The sequence below is a fragment of the Protopterus annectens genome, chromosome 4.part0 (assembly GCF_019279795.1).
Source record: "Protopterus annectens isolate FY-2018-M chromosome 4.part0, PAN1.0, whole genome shotgun sequence".
NCBI lineage: Eukaryota > Metazoa > Chordata > Ceratodontiformes > Protopteridae > Protopterus > Protopterus annectens.
The window spans coordinates 1,531,776,720-1,531,794,844 of record NC_056733.1 but is presented as its reverse complement, the minus strand read 5'-3'; positions in this window follow the sequence as shown (position 1 = coordinate 1,531,794,844).

The window sequence follows — 18,125 nt, the reverse complement described above, 5'->3', positions numbered from 1 at the left end:
CCTTTTTTCTGAACACTTCCTATTTTTTTATTTTAACCATAAATATTTCTAAGCATTCTGTTTTCATCATAACTAGATATTGATGATGTGCCAAAAACAAAAAAATTGTCATAATGAGCACTGAAAGGAGGTAAAAATGACACGTTGTTGTGTGGCCACAGTGTGCCTAACTATTCTTGATCTTCATAACTCAAATGCCCTTTAGTAACAATTTACCATCTATAAGGTATTCTTCTACTCTGTCTCTTTATGTTAAAAGATCAAGCAATACCTTGATCCTGTTTGGTTCTGATACCTGCCAAGGAATGTCACATACATTTCATTTTCCTTTGATCCCTGTTGTTTAAAGCCTGATTTTAATTCATCTAGGGCTTTATTAAAACTTAATTCTAAGTAACTGCTCCTTTGTTTTACAATGTTAAATTGATTACATTGATACATCTAACCACACCATATATTTTGCTTTTAATTTATTAAAACTTTAATATTTCTTTTTGATTACCATGATACATCCAACCACTCCATCTGTTCTCTTTTAATTTACTAAAACTTTATTATTGTTTTTGGATTTGGCTTTACATCATGACTGATCATTGTTTCTTGCTCTTTCATTTTCTACCTTGACTGCTGGCACCACCCTTTTATCTCTGCAGGTGTTTCCCTTTACTACAGAAACATCTTGGTGGTCACCCACAGCCAACTATTGGGGGTTGTTCTAGTATTAATGCCTGTGCTGATGCAAAGGGTTTGACACAACTATGCTGAGGACAACAGTTAGAGATTATGTCTCTTTTCAGCACCTAGAGTCCCTATGAATTATCAGGGGCAGATGTCAGGGACTCATTTTCCTTGATCAATGCACATTGTCATGTTTCCTTTCTGATATTTTCATAATGCTGACCTTTCTTTTATAATTGAGACTTGGCTGTATGAGAATGTTGGTCCTCGTATAGCCGCTGCAGTGCCATATAGAATCTTGGTCATGCATTACCTTAGTAGGGGTAGGATCATAGGATGAGGAGTGGGGTTAAAGAATGCTAGAACAACAAAGTATGACTGATGAAAGTGGACATTAGAGAGGCCATCTCCTTTGAACATGTCTTGGTTGGAAGAGCAAATTGTAGGTTTCTCCTTATCTATTGTCCATGGAGTAGTGTGAGAACATTCCTCCACCAATTCCCTTATCAACTCAGTCCTGATTTAGCAGCACATTGCTGTGCTAGGTGACTTTAATGTCCTTGGTGCTGATGAAACAATGTTTCTTGCTCATAATTTCAACTGTACTATGAAAGGTTTCTGCTTTACTCAGATAATTACCTCTGGCATTCTTTGGATTTGGTCTTTCTATTGGAGTTGGTTAACTCAAACTTTTTGATGGCGCCAGTTTCATGGTCAAACCATGTGTCCGTTCACTTTGAGTTAATACTACCTTATCAACGTTCTCATAAACTTAAACTGAGGGTGGTTCATAATACTAGTCAGGTATCTGCTGACAGGTTTTATGATATACTCCTTTGGTTTATTTTGGAGAATGATCCTGCTTCTTTGCATGTCCTTCCGGAAGAGTATAAGAATTCTCTCTTCTGTTCCTAAGAATATTTAGCTGCGGGTGATGTTTGCCCTGTTTCTACTAAGAGATGTGAACCCTCGTTTGATCATGCTCTTCATACCATGCATATATCTGAGTACAGGCTGAAGAACTGCTGGCACTGGGCCAGTCTTTGGAGGACAGAATTGGCCTTGATGAACACTATGCTACCTATCAAGCAGAGATTTCCCACAACAGGTCAGATATTTTATTAATGGGAATTTTTCTTCAGTGGCTAATTGACCAGCTGCACTCTTGGATGGTGGAGAGCCAGAAGAGCATTATCCACAGTTGAATGTGAAATGGTTGCTCAGTTTGTTTTTCTGACAAGATTGCCTCCATTAGGTCTGCTCTTTTTCTGGCTGACCATAAGGGTAGAAGAGTATGTCCACCCAGTCCTCTAAATTTGTTTTGGTCCATGTTCAGTATTCCAGATTTTGATGAGTTCACTATTGCCATTTCCAGTTCACGACTAACAACATGCAGGGTGGATTCCTGTCCTTTTAGGCTGGTTTTGTCTAGCTTCAAGGTACTTGGACCAATGATCTATTAGATTTTGGTAACTTCCCTGAGGGAATGGATATTTCCCTTTAGACTCGAAGGAGGTATTTGTAAGCCCAACCCTCAGTAAACCATCTCTTGAGCCAAATAACTTAAATAATTCCTGCCCGATTTGTAATCTCCTACTTATAGGAAAGATTATTGAGAAAGTTGTTTATAACCAGCTGGAATCATACCTTCACAATAGTAGACTCGTTGATGTTTTCCAGTCAGGCCTTCATACTTGCTATAGCACTGAAACAAATCTAATAAGAGTGCTTAATGATCTTCTTTCAGAAAGAGACCAATGACATTATATAGGGCCGGTCCTCCTGGATCTCTCTGTGGCTTCTGATACAGTGGTTCATGACATTTTAATAGACTGTTTGTATTCTTACTGTTTGGATTTTTGTTACAGTTCTTGACTTATTTTCTTCTTACCTTTTTAACTGTATACATAGTTTCTGCTCTGAACTCAATTCCACTCTGCCATAACAACTGAAATGCAGAATTCCACAAGGTTTTATTCTGTGCCCTTTATTGTTTACTGCTTACATGCTTCCTCTAGAAGATCTATTGAGGGAAACTGTTTTAGCTTACCACAATTACACTGATGGCATCCAAATATATTTCTTTTTTCCCTCAGGATGAGATTGCATTTATTTACCCTTGGCTGATGACCTTGAAGCCACACATACATGGCAAACTGAAAACTGGCTAAAACTGAACACTGCAAATCCTGAGGTCTTGCCTGTTCATACAACTCTGAGAGGGACTTCTGCTCCCCCTTACCAAATTATATCCTGTATGGAGGAGATAAGCCTGAGTTCGTTCATAAGATATGTATTCTTGGGATTGTTTTTGACCCATGGCTGACATTTTTAGGCCAGGGATCAGCTGCAGTCATGTTTCCATTTGTGAAATATTTCCAGGATTAAGCACCTAGTATCCCAAGCTAATCTCTCGATTGTTGTTCATGTCTTGATCTCCTCCAGATTGAATTAATGCAATGCCACTTACCAAAAACTGCTTAAACTGAACTGGACCAATTACATATGATGCAGAACTCTGCAGCAAGGCTACTCACAGGTGCTCTACATTGCAAACACATTATACCTGTTCTGTGCAGCCTTTGTTGCCTTCTCATCTGTTATTGGATTGTTTAAAAAGTCATAGCTTTATTTCATCTGTCCATCTAAGAAATGGGTCCTTGCTGTCTGAAGGAACTCCTCATGCCCAATTGCTCTGTATGGGCCTTGCATTTAACTTCTGAAGGGCTGCTAGACATTCTGTGGATAATTCACTCTTCTCTCATAGTGATGTAGTTCTGCTCTAGGCAATGGCGATGGGTAGCTGCCAGACTGTGGAGAGGGCTACATTCCTTTGGTTTCTTTTTTCAACATTTGTGTTTGTAAGTGTCCCTAAGTTGGTTGTGAACTGCTTGATGACAGTGGCTTGAATATCTGTCTGCAATGTGTTGGATTTAAATCCTGCTGTATTCAATCTCTGCTTATTGATAGTTGCTGGTCGTGGAGTATGACATTAATTCTTTATTACTGGGCTGACTTGAGCAATACGTTGGCTAAGACTGATGAGGAAGGAGAGTGCTCCTGTGTCCTGTGATTTTAATTTTGTGGCTGACGTTATTATGCTACTTACGCTTGGGATGATTGGAACAATACGGTTGATGTGGCTGCAGGGATAGAGAGTCCTTTAGTATTGCTGTGTTCTGGGACTTTTACTACAAATTCTATGTCCGTTTTTGATAGTAGATGAAAAAATTTGTGGATTTTATGAAGAATTTGATAAAAGTGAAAATATGTTACAGTTTCCTATGTTTGGAAGTTGCTGATTGTAAATAGTAAAAAGTTGTAAATAGTAAAAACTTTCTGGCTCCATTATTAAGCTGTCTTTTAACCTGCTTGGTTTTAGGCCTGATGTTCCTAACAGGGCTTGGATTGAGTGACAGTTATTTTATCTTTTAGCACCTATTGTGATTTTAGTTCTGATCATACTTTATTATCATTTAAATATAATTTTCTTAGAAGCATGGTAGCACTGGATATTTTTTTCACCACCATAGTTTTATTGTCCGAAGAAGAAGAAGAAGGGGAAGGCATGCCCAAAGGCAGGAAGAGAGGAGGAAGGTTAGGAGTGTAGTACTGAGGGTAGGAACTTTGAATGCTGGCAGTATGACTGGTATAGGGAGAGAGCTAGCTGATATGATGGAGAGAAGGAAGGTTGATATATTGTGCATGCAAGAGACCAGATGGAAGGGAAGTAAGGCCAAGTGTATAGGAGGCAGGTTCAAATTGTTCTATCATTGTGTGGATGGCAGAAGAAATGGGGTAGGAGTTATCCTAATGGAACAGTATGCCAAGAGTGTTTTGGAGGTGAAGAGAGTGTCTGATAGAGTGATGTTTATGAAGCTTGAAATTGATGGTGTAATGATGAATGTTGTTAGTGCATATGCTGCACAAGTTGGGTGTGCAATGGATGAGAAAGAAAAATTTTGGAGTGAGTTGGATGAAGTGGTGGTGAGTGTACCCAAGGGTGAGAGACTAGTGATTGGAGCGGACTTCAATGGGCATGTTGGTGAAGTGAACAGAGGGGATGAGGAAGTGATGGGTAGGTATAGTGTTACGGAGAGGAATGCAGAAGGTCAAATGATTGCGGATTTTGTGAAAAGGATGGACATGGCTGTGGTGAATAAGTATTTTAAGAAGAGGGAGGAGCATAGGGTGACATACAAGAGTGGAGGAAGATGCACACAGGTGGATTATATTCTATGTAGGAGGGCCAGTCTGAAGGAGATTGGAGACTGTAAAGTGGTGACTGGGGAAAGTGTAGTTAAGCAGCATAGAATGGTGGTCTACAGGATGATGTTGGTGATCAAGTAGCAGAGGAGGAGTGTGAAAGCAGTGCCAAGGATTAAATAGTGGAAGTTAAAAAAGGGTGATTGTGAGGTGGAATTCAGGGAAGAGTTAAGACAGGCACTGGGAGGCAATGAAGAGTTACCGAATAGCTGGGTAATTACAGCAGAGCTAGTAAGGGAAACTGCTAGGAAGGTGCTTGGTGTGACATCTGGACAGAGGAAGGAGGACAAGGAGACATTGTGGTGGAATGAGGAAGTACAGGAGAGTATACAGAGGAAAAGACTGGCGAAAAAGAAGTGGGATTGTCAAAGAGATGAAGAAAGTCGTCATGAGTATAAGGAGATGAGGTGCATGGCAAAGAGAGAGAGGTGACAAAGGCTAAGGATAAGGCATATAAAGCGTTGTATGAGATATTGTACACTAAAGAGGGAGAAAAGGACCTGTACTGATTGGCTAGACAGAAGGACAGAGCTGGGAAAGATGTGCAGCAGGTAAGGGTGATAAAGGACAGTGAGGGAAATGTGCTCACAAGTGAGGAGAGTGTGTTGAGTAGATGGAAAGAGTACTTTGAAGGGCTGATGAATGAAGAGAATGAGAGAGAGAGAGAAGGTTGGATGATGTGGGGATAGTGAATCAGGAAGTGAAGCAGATTAGCAAGGAGGAAGTAAGGACAGCTATGAAGAGGATGAAGAATGGAAAGGCTGTTGGCCCAGATGACATACCAGTGGAAGCATGGAGGTGCTTAGGAGAAATGGCAGTGGAATTTTTAACCAGATTGTTTAATGAAATTTTGGAAAGTCAGAGGATACCTGATGAGTGGAGAAAAAGTGTTTTGGTACCTATCTTTAAGAATAAGGGTGATGTGCAGAGCTGCAGTAACTACAGAGGGATAAAATTGATCAGTCACAGCTTGAAGTTATGGGAAAGAGTAGTGGAAGCTAGGTTAAGAAGGGAGGTGATGATTAGTGATCAGCAGTATGGTTTCATGCCAGGAAAGAGCAGTACAGATGCAATATTTGCTCTGAGAGTGTTGTTGGAGAAATACAGAGAAGGTCAGAAGGAGTTGCATTGTGTCTTTGTGGACTTATAGAAAGTGTATGACAGTGTGCCTAGAGAGGAGTTGTGGTACTGTATGAGGAAGTCGGGAGTGGCAGAGAAGTATGTAAGAGTGGTACAGGATATGTACAAGGGTAGTGTGACATTGGTGAGGACTGCGGTGGGAGTGACAGATATGTTTAAGGTGGAGGTGGGTTTACATCAAGGATCAGCTCTGAGCCCTTTCTTATTTGCAGTGTTGATGGACAGGTTGACAGATGAGATTAGACAGGAGGCCCCATGGGCTATGATGTTTGCAGATGACATTGTGATATGTAGTGAGAGTAGGGACCAGGTTGAGGAGACCCTGGAGAGGTGGAGATATGCTTTAGAGAGGAGAGGAATGAAGGTCAGCAGGGCTAAAGCAGAATATATGTGTGTAAATGAGAGGGAGGGTAGAGGAATGGTGAGGATGCAGGGAGTAGAGTTGGTAAAGGTGGATGACTTTAAGTACTTGGGATCAACAGTTCAGAGTAATGGTGAGTGTGGAAGAGAGGTGAAGAAGAGAGTACAGGCAGGGTGGAATGGGTGGAGAAGAGTGTCAGGAGTGATTTGTGACAGACGGGTACCAATAAGAGTGAAAGGGAAGGTCTACAAGAGGGTAGTGAGACCAGCTATGTTATATGGGTTGGAGATGGTAGCATTGTTGAAAAGGCAGGAATCAGAGCTGGATGTGGCAGAGATAAAGATGTTAAGATTTGCACTAGGTGTGACTAGGATGGAAAGGATTAGGAATCTGTATATTAGAGGGTCAGCTCAGGTTGGACAGTTTGGAGACAAAGCAAGAGAGGCGATATTGCGTTGGTTTGGACATGTGCTGAGCAGGGATGCTGGGTATATTGGGAAAAGGATGCTAAGGATGGAGCTGCCAGGTAAGAGGAAAAGAGGAAGGTCTAAGATGAGGTTTATGGATGTGGTGAGAGAGGACATGCAGGCGGTTGGTGTGAAAGAGCATGATGCAGAGGACAGGAAGAAGTGGAAACAGATGATTCGCTGTGGCGACCCCTAACGGGAACAGACATAAGAAGATGATGATGAGTTTTATTGTAATATTTTTTAGCTACTCTTGTTACATAATTATTTTTTTAGTTAGAACTATTTATGGCAAACATACTATATGCTTTGCTGACAGAGATTCAATACCTCTATTACATTATTTGATCTTCTGTTTTTGTAAAGTGCTTATCTCATATTTTAATGCTGTTTTAGGCACAAGATACTTGAATTTAACCTACAATGACCCTCAGAAAAGGATGAAAAAAGGCAATATTAGCCCTTATGGGGAAAAGGTGATTCAAAGTAGTGAAACTCAGCTTTGCTTTGGGAATTTTAGCAATTTAATGATATATCTGATATCTCTTAATCTAGCATTAGTTTTTGCTTAAATAATTTAAACAAGTAAAGCTATACCTGAAAATTCATCATAAGACCTAATGTAAGCCATATGGCTTGAACTAAAGAGGCTCTGCTCTCATGATGAGGTAATATGGCATTCAGAGACATATTAGCTGCAATGAGATAAGACTTTGATAAAGGCTAGTCTGCATGTCTGTGAATCATACTAACAATTGCAACATGCAGTTGCTGTAGTAGACAGCTGCTCATGTAGGCATTGGCATTGCCTCCCCACAATCAAACACATACATGCTCACATGCACACACATACACCAGAGTCTCAGTACCTGTCCCACTGACTTGTCTTCTCTCCTCTAGATCTTCTTACCAAACTGATCGCAGTTTATGTGCCATTATGACATACTTGTAGTTGCCTTAGTGGTTAGCATGTCCCCTCACTCCTCGAGCACAATAACAGCTAATGTGCCATTATGGCACAAATGTGTAATCCCTGCTGTCTGTAAAGTCATGGAACAGTTCTCAGTCAAATTGATAAGCAAGAAGATTAGTGAGATTAAAACCTTCAACCCTAATCAATTTAATTTAGTGAAAGGCAGATCTTGTCTCTTTAAGCTCACCACTGTGTTTGAAAAATAATGGTTGCCATTGACAAAGGCCATTTAATTCATATGGCACATATGGATTTTGATACAGATTTTCATATGATATCCTATGCAGGCCTTTTTGGCAAACTCTGTAGACTAACCCCACCCCCATGACACCTGTTGGATTCCAAATCTGATCTCATATCAAATACACACAGTACGACTTGCTGATACTTTCTCCTGAGATAGGCAGATCACTAGTGATGTCCTTTGGGACTCTGTACTGGGCCTCCTCCTGTTTTGCATATACTTCTTAGATGTTAAAGGTGGTGCAAAGGTCTATGGTGGTTTGCTGATTACTATAAACTTAGTGCTATTATTGACTTCCCCATAGATACCCATATTCTCCAAAAGGGACTTGCTATAGCCAGCCTTAAATAAGTAGACACAGTAAGCCATAGGTGTACCTACACAATGATACTGTAGGTTCAACTCTCATATACAAGTGCACAACAGGTTGCTGAAACCATGTACATCCACCTCACATACCACACAACAGACACACACAAACTAATGTATGCACTTAAAAGCAACCTTCTTAAACAGGAAAGATTGCCTAGACCACCCATTGTCATAGGTATGCCTCAGCAAGCCAAAATACACTCAGAAAAACAATACCTAACACCACGCATACTGTCACTCTTAGTGAAGCTCCAAACAATAAGCCACTATGGCAAGCAAACACACTTACTAGGGGTCTCATCATAGGGGTCTCCATTGGAAGATATACTGATACCCTTCTAATCAGGCTGAACTAGGAGAAGATAACTATTAGTTGCTTATCTGGAGCCAGAATCCACCAGAAACCACCAAATCACACACACACACCCAAGTCATTATGCCACGGGTACCACCAGAATTATTCTATCAAAGTCCAGGTGAAATATAAATGACCTGAGATGTGCTTCCCTGGACTATATAAAGAGAGACATTATGCAGTTTTCAGACTATGTGTCTCAGGCTGTTATGAGCCTAGCATTGAGCAGCATATTACCATCACAAATGATAATGCCACAATTTGAGCAAAAAAATGAATGATTTCAACCACTGACTGTCTTTCTGGTCTCATTTTAAGGGGATCCAATATTTGTCAGCATGGGAGGACATGATTAACAGACCTTGTTGCTTTGCCAAGGATGGTCTGCACCTGTCCCCTCTAGACATTTGAATACTGGATAACACTTTATCCACCTACATAGTGCCTTTTTTAGGCAATGCCAAACTGACAAACCTACCAATGTAGCAAAATCAACCCAACTGAACCTCAAGGTGTTACTGCTCAATGCCAGCAGCCTAAATAAAAAACTACACTCCTTCCAAGCCATCCTCACGCTTTAGAATGTAGACATCTGTGCAGTTACTGAGACATGGTTTAAAGCAGAACAGAATACCATGGCAGTGCCTTCCACATTTTTAGAGCATTAGCTGCACAGACAAGGGCTAAAGGAGAAGGTGTCTAAAAATAGATCAGTAACAAGTATACCTCTAGGGTGAACAACAGGATAATGTGTTGGATTTCCTCCATGTGCAGATCACTTAGACAAAATCCCATACTATATCCTAACCAGCTATAGGTCACTTTCCATGACCAAAGAACTCACAATGCATATTTGGACCTATTGGAGACACTTACTATCCAACACCCTACTCATGGGTTACTTTATTTACACTCTATAGACTGTGAATCCTACATGGCCTCAACTCTACAGACCCAGAGATTCCTGGATTTTGTAAATACAAACACCCTCAACCAAACAGTGACTATCCCCACTACAGGCTCCAATTTACTGGACCTCCTGCTTACAAATATGAGAGAACGCTCCATGCACCCCCTATGTCTCATCATCCGTGGTAAGGCCCAATCATAAAGTTGTCTAAAATCATAACCATCTTAGTAATCCAATTAAAACTACTAACAGATAGGAACTCTTCCAAAGCAAATTACCCTTTTATTACATGACGGTTTGTCAAAACTCAGTGCCCCTCCAAACCCAGAGAACACAGCTGCTTATGCTAAATTGCTCTTGGAAACTCTGTACAACCATATCAACGGCTGCAGTAAAGGCTGCTGTACCTATTAGAAATAAGCTCAGAACTAGCCCCAGAAACAAACTGCCCTGGTGGCATCCCAAATTAAACATGATATACAACAAAAGGAAAAACGTCAAGGCAAAAATCAGGAAGGGTAATTCCCATAAAGATAAAAACTCTCCCATCAAAGTAAATAGGCAAATAAGAGGGCTAATTAAGTCAAGCAAAGCCAATTTCGAGGTTAAGATAGCCTCACATGTGAAAGATAACTATAAAGCCTTCTACAGCTATGTCAGAAACCTCAGGTCAAAACACACATCAATGTGCTGAACTGGTGGTTAATGGTGCCACATTCATTGAGTCTGGCTATATAGCAAAACTGTTAGCAGAAAAACTGTTTCAACTTCACCCCCTTTCACCCCAACCATGCCCTCAAAAATACCTTCAAACATAACACCTCCTAGTATGATTAGGGAACATGTACTGGCTGCACTCACTAAAGCCAAGAATACAGCCTCAGTGCACCCAGATAACATCCCAGTATGTCTCCTGAACAGTCTAGAATATGAAATATTTAGAACTCTGGAGTCATTATTTAGCTATAGTCTTAAAACAGTCTTTGTGTCACATGAATGGAGGACTGCAATGGTCATTCCTCTTCATAAGAGAGGACATTCAACAGATCCTGGAAACTACAGACCCATTAGTCTAACTAGTCTTATTTGCAAAGCCATGGAAATAATTGTCATGGAAATTAACAACAAGGACATAGGAGACCTCCAGACACTGGAATCTTCCCAGTTAAGCTTTGTCAAGTGAACCTCATGCTTTTTTAATCTGGTGGACGTCTTTGAAAAGGTCACTAAGACAATGGATAAGAGGAAAAGAGTGCTTACTGCCTACTTAGATCTGGCTAAGGCATTTGATACAATACCCCACTCGGGAACTGTCAACAAACTTAAAGAACTAGGTATAAACCCCTTTGCAATAAGCTGGATGGCTAGCTGGTATACTGATAGAACCCACAAGGTCACCAGTGGAGTCGACCAGGAGTCTGTACTGGGCCTACTCCTCTTTGGTATCTACTTCTCAGATGTCAAAATCAATGTAAAAGGACTTTGGCTAACTAAGTTCACAGAAGATTGAAAACTGGGAGCAGTCACTGAATCCTCCAAGATGAGAACACTTGTCAAGAAGGTCTAATACAGATAAATACTTGGATGCAAAACCATGGCTTAAAACTCAATACCAAGAAATGAGTACCATACCTTTTGGGAAGTCTACCACCCCAGGTAACTATGTCATCAATAAAACACCCTTAAAAGGTGATTCTCTAGTCAGGGATCTGGGAACTTATGTAGATAGTAACCTAGCTTTCAACCAACATGTGACCAAATTAATAAGAAAATCTTTCTATGTTGCTCAAAGTATAGGCGACAGTATGGCATCAAGGTCCAGATAGGTCATCATACCACTATACTTGGCCCTTATTAGACCCATGGTAGAGTATAATGCCCTCTTTGGTATGCACCTGACCAGACACATGTAACAACTGGAACATCCACAAAAGGTTTCTTCCAAAAAGAATCTTCTTCTTCTTCTTCTCTTTCGGCTGTTCCCGTTAGGGGTCGCCACAGCAGATCATCTGTTTCCATTTCTTCCTGTCCTCTGCATATTGCTCTGTCACACCAACCACCTGCATGTCCTCTCTCACCACATCCATAAACCTCATCTTAGGCCTTCCTCTTTTTCTCTTACCTGGCAGTTCCATCCCTAGCATCCTTTTCCCAATTTACCCAACATCCCTCCTCAGCACATGTCCAAACCAATGCAATCTCGCCTCACTGACTTTGTCTCTAAACCATCCAACCTGAGCTGACCCACTAATATACTGATTCCTAATCCACATCGAGTAAATACAATGCCATACTCTAATCGCCTCAAAGCTCTGTCCCTTTACTTGGTATAATACGGATGTCTGAGAGGTGATCTTTGCCTGGCATAAAAATCATTCCTGGACCCTGTTTTGATAACCTTTTTGCACATCTGCAATTCCTCTCAACCTCCTTGTGCAAGAAATCTGGACAAAGCCTAAAATAATGGGGGAACAATGGACCAAAATCAGGGAAAATTTTCAAATATTGCTCTTATAAACTTAGAAAGTTGCTAAAATAATAGCTTTTTTTTCATTGGCATGCATTTTCTGAAGGATATGAAGTCTGATATTCAAATATATGCCATTATGTAGTGACTCCAATTCTCAATGATTTGGTAGAAAGCCACAAATTTTATGAGAGATAGACAAAATATGAAGCAAAAATCTGGACATTCCGCAAAAATCCGGGCCGTTGAAAGGTATGACATTCACAAAACAAACAGTATCAGAACTACTAGTTTAAAAGATCTAAATTTTGCATGCAACATAAACAGGAGAGAAAGATATGTTTCTCAGAACATTCCCATTCTCTTGGACCAGGCTCCCTTCCGTGTGAAGCTGAGTTCTTCCCTATCCCTATTTAAGTGCAATGTAGACCAGTGGATGGGTAATTGGGCCCTGGTCTGGCTCCTGTGTCTTTGTTGGATAGAGACAGTCAGTAAATAACCACCTATACATATCAAATTTATGGGTCACATTTGAGTTGCACAGCTAGGCTTATAAGGGCCCTATTAGTCATCCTAGTATGTACCTATGAACCCATGAACAGTTATTGCACCAACCTTAGCCTTATGCTTAGCACAAAATATAGTGCAGCTACCTTTGGAAAACAAGTTTTTCCCAGCAATCACTACATACACAAGACGCCACTTCAAGTAGATACAATCATGAGATCTTGCTACCTTCATGAACTATGAACTGTCCTTCAATCATCGTGTACCAGTTATACTTAAGAAATCCTTCTGTCTTGCCCAATTGATTACAGGGGGTATATCATCCTTGCCTAAGAATATCATAACCCCTTCTATTCTTCCATCATCAGGGCAATTTTATAATATAGCACACCATTTGAACAGTACCTCTCTAAACTCCTTGCTCATCTAAAAAGACTAAAATATTTAACGATTTTCTTTAAATTTTAAATTTTCTATTTAAAAATCAAAGGACTAAGTTCTCTTAGCCACACTGAGAGACCAAAAAACATCTTACATCTTACACTAGCTAAGGAACAAAAGCAAGGTGGAACACTGCTGTATTTTAAGGCTTTATTAACTGAAAACACGATACACAAGATGAGCGCTTTCGGGATATACCCTTCATCAGATGTAATTCAAACATTATGCAAACATTTTATAAGATACAACCACCAATCACATTCAATAAAAAACCCGCCTATTTCGTAGGACAGGTTTGATAGGTATCACTTCATTTAAGCCAGGCTTCCTATTGGCCATTAAATCAACAATCCATCTGGTTTCTACCAGTTCAGTTTGTAACTTTATGTCACCCCCCCTACTGTTGAGTCTGACATTAACAATAGCCCTGAATTTAAAATTGTGTGTTGGGAATTCTTTTACATGCCTACATAATGCATTTCTTTCATCACCATTTCTAATACTGGAAAGGTGCTGCAGAATTCTTACCTTAAGCATGTTATTGGTCTTCCCAACATAAAAACACGGGCAATGACAGCATTCAGCTAAATAAACTATGTCAGTGGTACGGCAGGTGGCCTTTCCCTTAAAAAAGAACATTTTATTAGTAACAGGATGCCTAAACTGTGTGTCTTTATTAATATTAGGACAGGCTTTACAAGATCCACAGGGTATTGACACTGTGGTGAAAAAAGCCTGATGATTATTGTTAAAAGTGGAATGTTCCTTACATAATAAATCTTTTAAATTTTCATTCCTTCTATATTTAAAGCTGGGGGAGGGTCCCACAATATCCAACAGACTGTGGTCACTTGTAAGGATATTCCAGTTCTTACGTACTATATTACACACATCCTTGGTGTTACTACTATAAGTGAGCAACAGTTGCGGCCCCGTATGTGGGTTTCTCTTATCTTTATGATTTTCAGCATTATTGGTTCGCTTAATCCATGGTTTATATATATTGGATCTTAGGTCTTTGCTTTTATCAATAACCTTATCCACCATATCAGATTTATAACCCCTGCTTTTAAAAGAGTCTTTTAGGTTAGCAACCTCTTCTTCAAAGAAGGAATCTTCCAAGCAGAGCCTGGAGGCCCTGCTGATCTGCCCTTGTACAACATTGGGGTATGTGTATCTAGGGTGCATACTATCAAAGGATAAAAGGGAATTTTTCCAGCACTCTTTCCTAAAAAGTTTTGAATTAAAACCTGAACAATCTTGTCCCACACATACATCTAAAAAATCTATGGAGTCATATGAATATTTGACCGTAAACCTAAAAAATGTTGTTGTCGAATGTAAAAATTCCACAAATTCACCTAACTTTTGCTCTGATCCATCCCATAAAAGAAAACATCATCTACAAAACGTAGATATAACTTTATATAGTCTTTCCAAACATCATTATTTAAAACATAAATATTCTCCCAATGTGAGAGTACCAAGTTAGCGTAGGTATTGGCGCAGGGGGTGCCCATGGCTACCCCCTGCGCCTGCCTGTAAAGTGAATTAGCCCCTATAAAAACATTGTTTTCTAAAACTAGAGTTAACATAGTCTTAACCAGAACAATTTTCTCTTTACTTGCTCCAAATTTTGCCAAAAGTTCACAGATGGTGTTAATACCATAATTATTGTTAATCACCGTGAATAGATTTTGCACATCCATGGTGACCATCAATAACTTGACAGAGCTTACATTATTTTTCATTTCTCCCAAAGACATTAAAAAATGCCCTGTATCTTTTAATATGTTGACCATTAAATCAAGGTACGGTTTAAGGGTATATTTGACCCAAATGGAAATGTTCTCAGTGACCCAGCCCCTGCCCGAAACAATTGGTCGTAGGGGTGGGTCACTAAGGGATTTGTGAACCTTAGGAAGTGCTTTAAATATTGGAGTGACCGGCTTTTCTATTAAGAGAAAATTGTAAGTCTCTTCAGATATAAGCATATCATTCAATAAACTTTGTAAACACAGAAGTACTCTATCAATGACTTGTCTTACACCTAGCGGATTAATCTGAGTATAGGTGTTTTTATCTTGCAATAAGTCACTTAATTTTTTACTATACCAAACAGTGTCCAGTAACACTACTGCTCCTCCTTTGTCTGCCTTTTTTATTATTATGTCCTTATTTTCACTAAGACTTTTAAAGGCTGTCCTCTGCTTAGAAGTTAAATTATAAAACTTACTAAACTCTCCTTCTTCAAAGTATTTAATGAAGTCCTGCTCACAGGCATTAATAAACAAATTTAACGCTGGTGTCAAGGGTGGAATATATCCACTGGGTTTTTTAAGTGTATTAACATTCGTATTATTATTACCAAATATCAATTTAAGGGCAACATTTCTGCAAAACAGCATAACATCCATTACCGTGTCATTATAAGTAGCACATTTACCTGGAATAAAAGTTAGCCCTTTATTAAGAACTACAAGTTCATCTTCATTCAGAACATAAGAAGATAAATTAAAAACAATACCATTAAGGTCACCAGTAGTCAGTTTAAAGTCCTCCTCCTTTTGTCTGCCCCTCTGTCCTCGCTCAGAGACCTTTTCCAGGACCCTTTCTTTTTTACTGGAGCGGGTAACAAATCGAGAAAATTCCGCTTTTCCATCTGGGTTTTTAGTCGTGCCCCCATGCTAATGTCACTATTAACCTGCGACCCACAGGCATCACCTGTGGATACACATGCAGAGGTATGAGATTCAGAAGCCAGGAAACTTTTTACATTCGAGCCAGAGACCTCTCGTGTAGAACAACCTTCTACTGCAGTTCTATTTCCAGCACATAGGTCTAAGGTAATGATATCACCATCCACTTGCGCAGGGCAGGTAACTATAGCTGTTAGCGACGCTGAATTCGTTCCTAGTCCACTCTCCTCAGTAAGCGTACTCTCTTGCTCTCGATCAGGCGTGGGAAACGAATTGTTACATGTAGCAGACGTCACGACGTTCATGCTGCTCCTCCGATTCCTCCCTTCTGAAGGTTGATCACACGCTGCCCCTCCGACCCCTCCCTTCTGAAGGGTGATCAGTCAACCTCTTTCCAGTGTAACCAGAAGGCTTAGATTTGTTTGTTTTCGGCCATACAAAGATATTGCCATTAGAAAAGTCTTCAAAGTCTCTTTGTAATTTACTCATCTTTTGTTTATTTATCCTATTGTCATTTTCGGCAAATGATACATACAGTGCTTCTAAACGTTCAACGCTTTTAACATCAGTGTATTCCAGTTCCAGTTTAATTTGTAGAGTAGCTACTTCTTTTTTTTTTTTTTTTTTTTTTTCAAATCCTCTAGTTCTGGGGCAAAGAACTCATTAAGGAGTTCCATGTATTTAAAACTTGTACAGATATTCAAGGACTGCCATTTCGCCAAAAGTTCCGGGTGCCGGTCACCCTGTGCTGGCATACATAGGATTCTCATCCCCCTCGGAACTATTCCATAGTCAATACAGGCTTCTAAATGATGAAATTGCCATTGTAGCCTTTGTAATTTACTTACTTTATAGTTCAAATCACGTACCATTTCTTCAAAATTTTTATCCATAGCAACCGGCTTCAAGAGAGAATCCTATGTATGCCTGCACAGGGTGACTGGCACCCGGAACTTTTGGCGAAATGGCAGTCCTTGAATATCTGTACAAGTTTTAAATACATGGAACTCCTTAATGAGTTCTTTGCCCCAGAACTAGAGGGTTTGAAAAAAGAAGTAGCTACTCTACAAAGTAAACTGGAACTGGAATACACTGATGTTAAAAGCGTTGAACGTTTAGAAGCACTGTATGTATCATTTGCCGAAAATGACAATAGGATAATAAAACAAAAGATGAGTAAATTACAAAGAGACTTTGAAGACTTTTCTAACGGCAATATCTTTGTATGGCCGAAAACAAACACATCTAAGCCTTCTGGTTACACTGGAAAGAGGTTGACTGATCACCCTTCAGAAGGGAGGGGTCAGAGGGGCAGCGTGAACGTCGTGACGTCTGATCAACCTTCAGAAGGGAGGAATCGGAGGAGCAGCGTGAATGTCGTGACGTCTGCTACACGTAACAATTCGTTTCCCATGCCTGATCGAGAGCAAGAGAGTACGCTTACTGAGGAGAGTGGACTAGGAACGAATTCAGCGTCGCTAACAGCTATAGTTAGCTGCCCTGCGCAAGTGGATGGTGATATCATTACCTTAGACCTATGTGCTGGCAATAGAACTGCAGTAGAAGGTTGTTCTACACGAGAGGTCTCTGACTCGAATGTAAAAAGTTTCCTGGCTTCTGAATCTCATACCTCTGCATGTGTATCCACAGGTGATGCCTGTGGGTCGCAGGTTAATAGTGACATTAGCTTGGGGGCACGACCAAAAACCCAGATGGAAAAGCGGAATTTTCTCGATTTGTTACCCGCTCCAGTAAAAAAGAAAGGGTCCTGGAAAAGGTCTCTGAGTGAGGACAGAGGGGCAGACAAAAGGAGGAGGACTTTAAACTGACTACTGGTGACCTTAATGGTATTGTTTTTAATTTATCGTCTTATGTTCTGAATGAAGATGAACTTGTAGTTCTTAATAAAGGGCTAACTTTTATTCCAGGTAAATGTGCTACTTATAATGACACGGTAATGGATGTTATGCTGTTTTGCAGAAATGTTGCCCTTAAATTGATATTTGGTAATAATAATATGAATGTTAATACACTTAAAAAACCCAGTGGATATATTCCACCCTTGACACCAGCGTTAAATTTGTTTATTAATGCCTGTGAGCAGGACTTCATTAAATACTTTGAAGAAGGAGAGTTTAGTAAGTTTTATAATTTAACTTCTAAGCAGAGGACAGCCCTTAAAAGTCTTAGTAAAAATAAGGACATAATAATAAAAAAGGCAGACAAAGGAGGAGCAGTAGTGTTA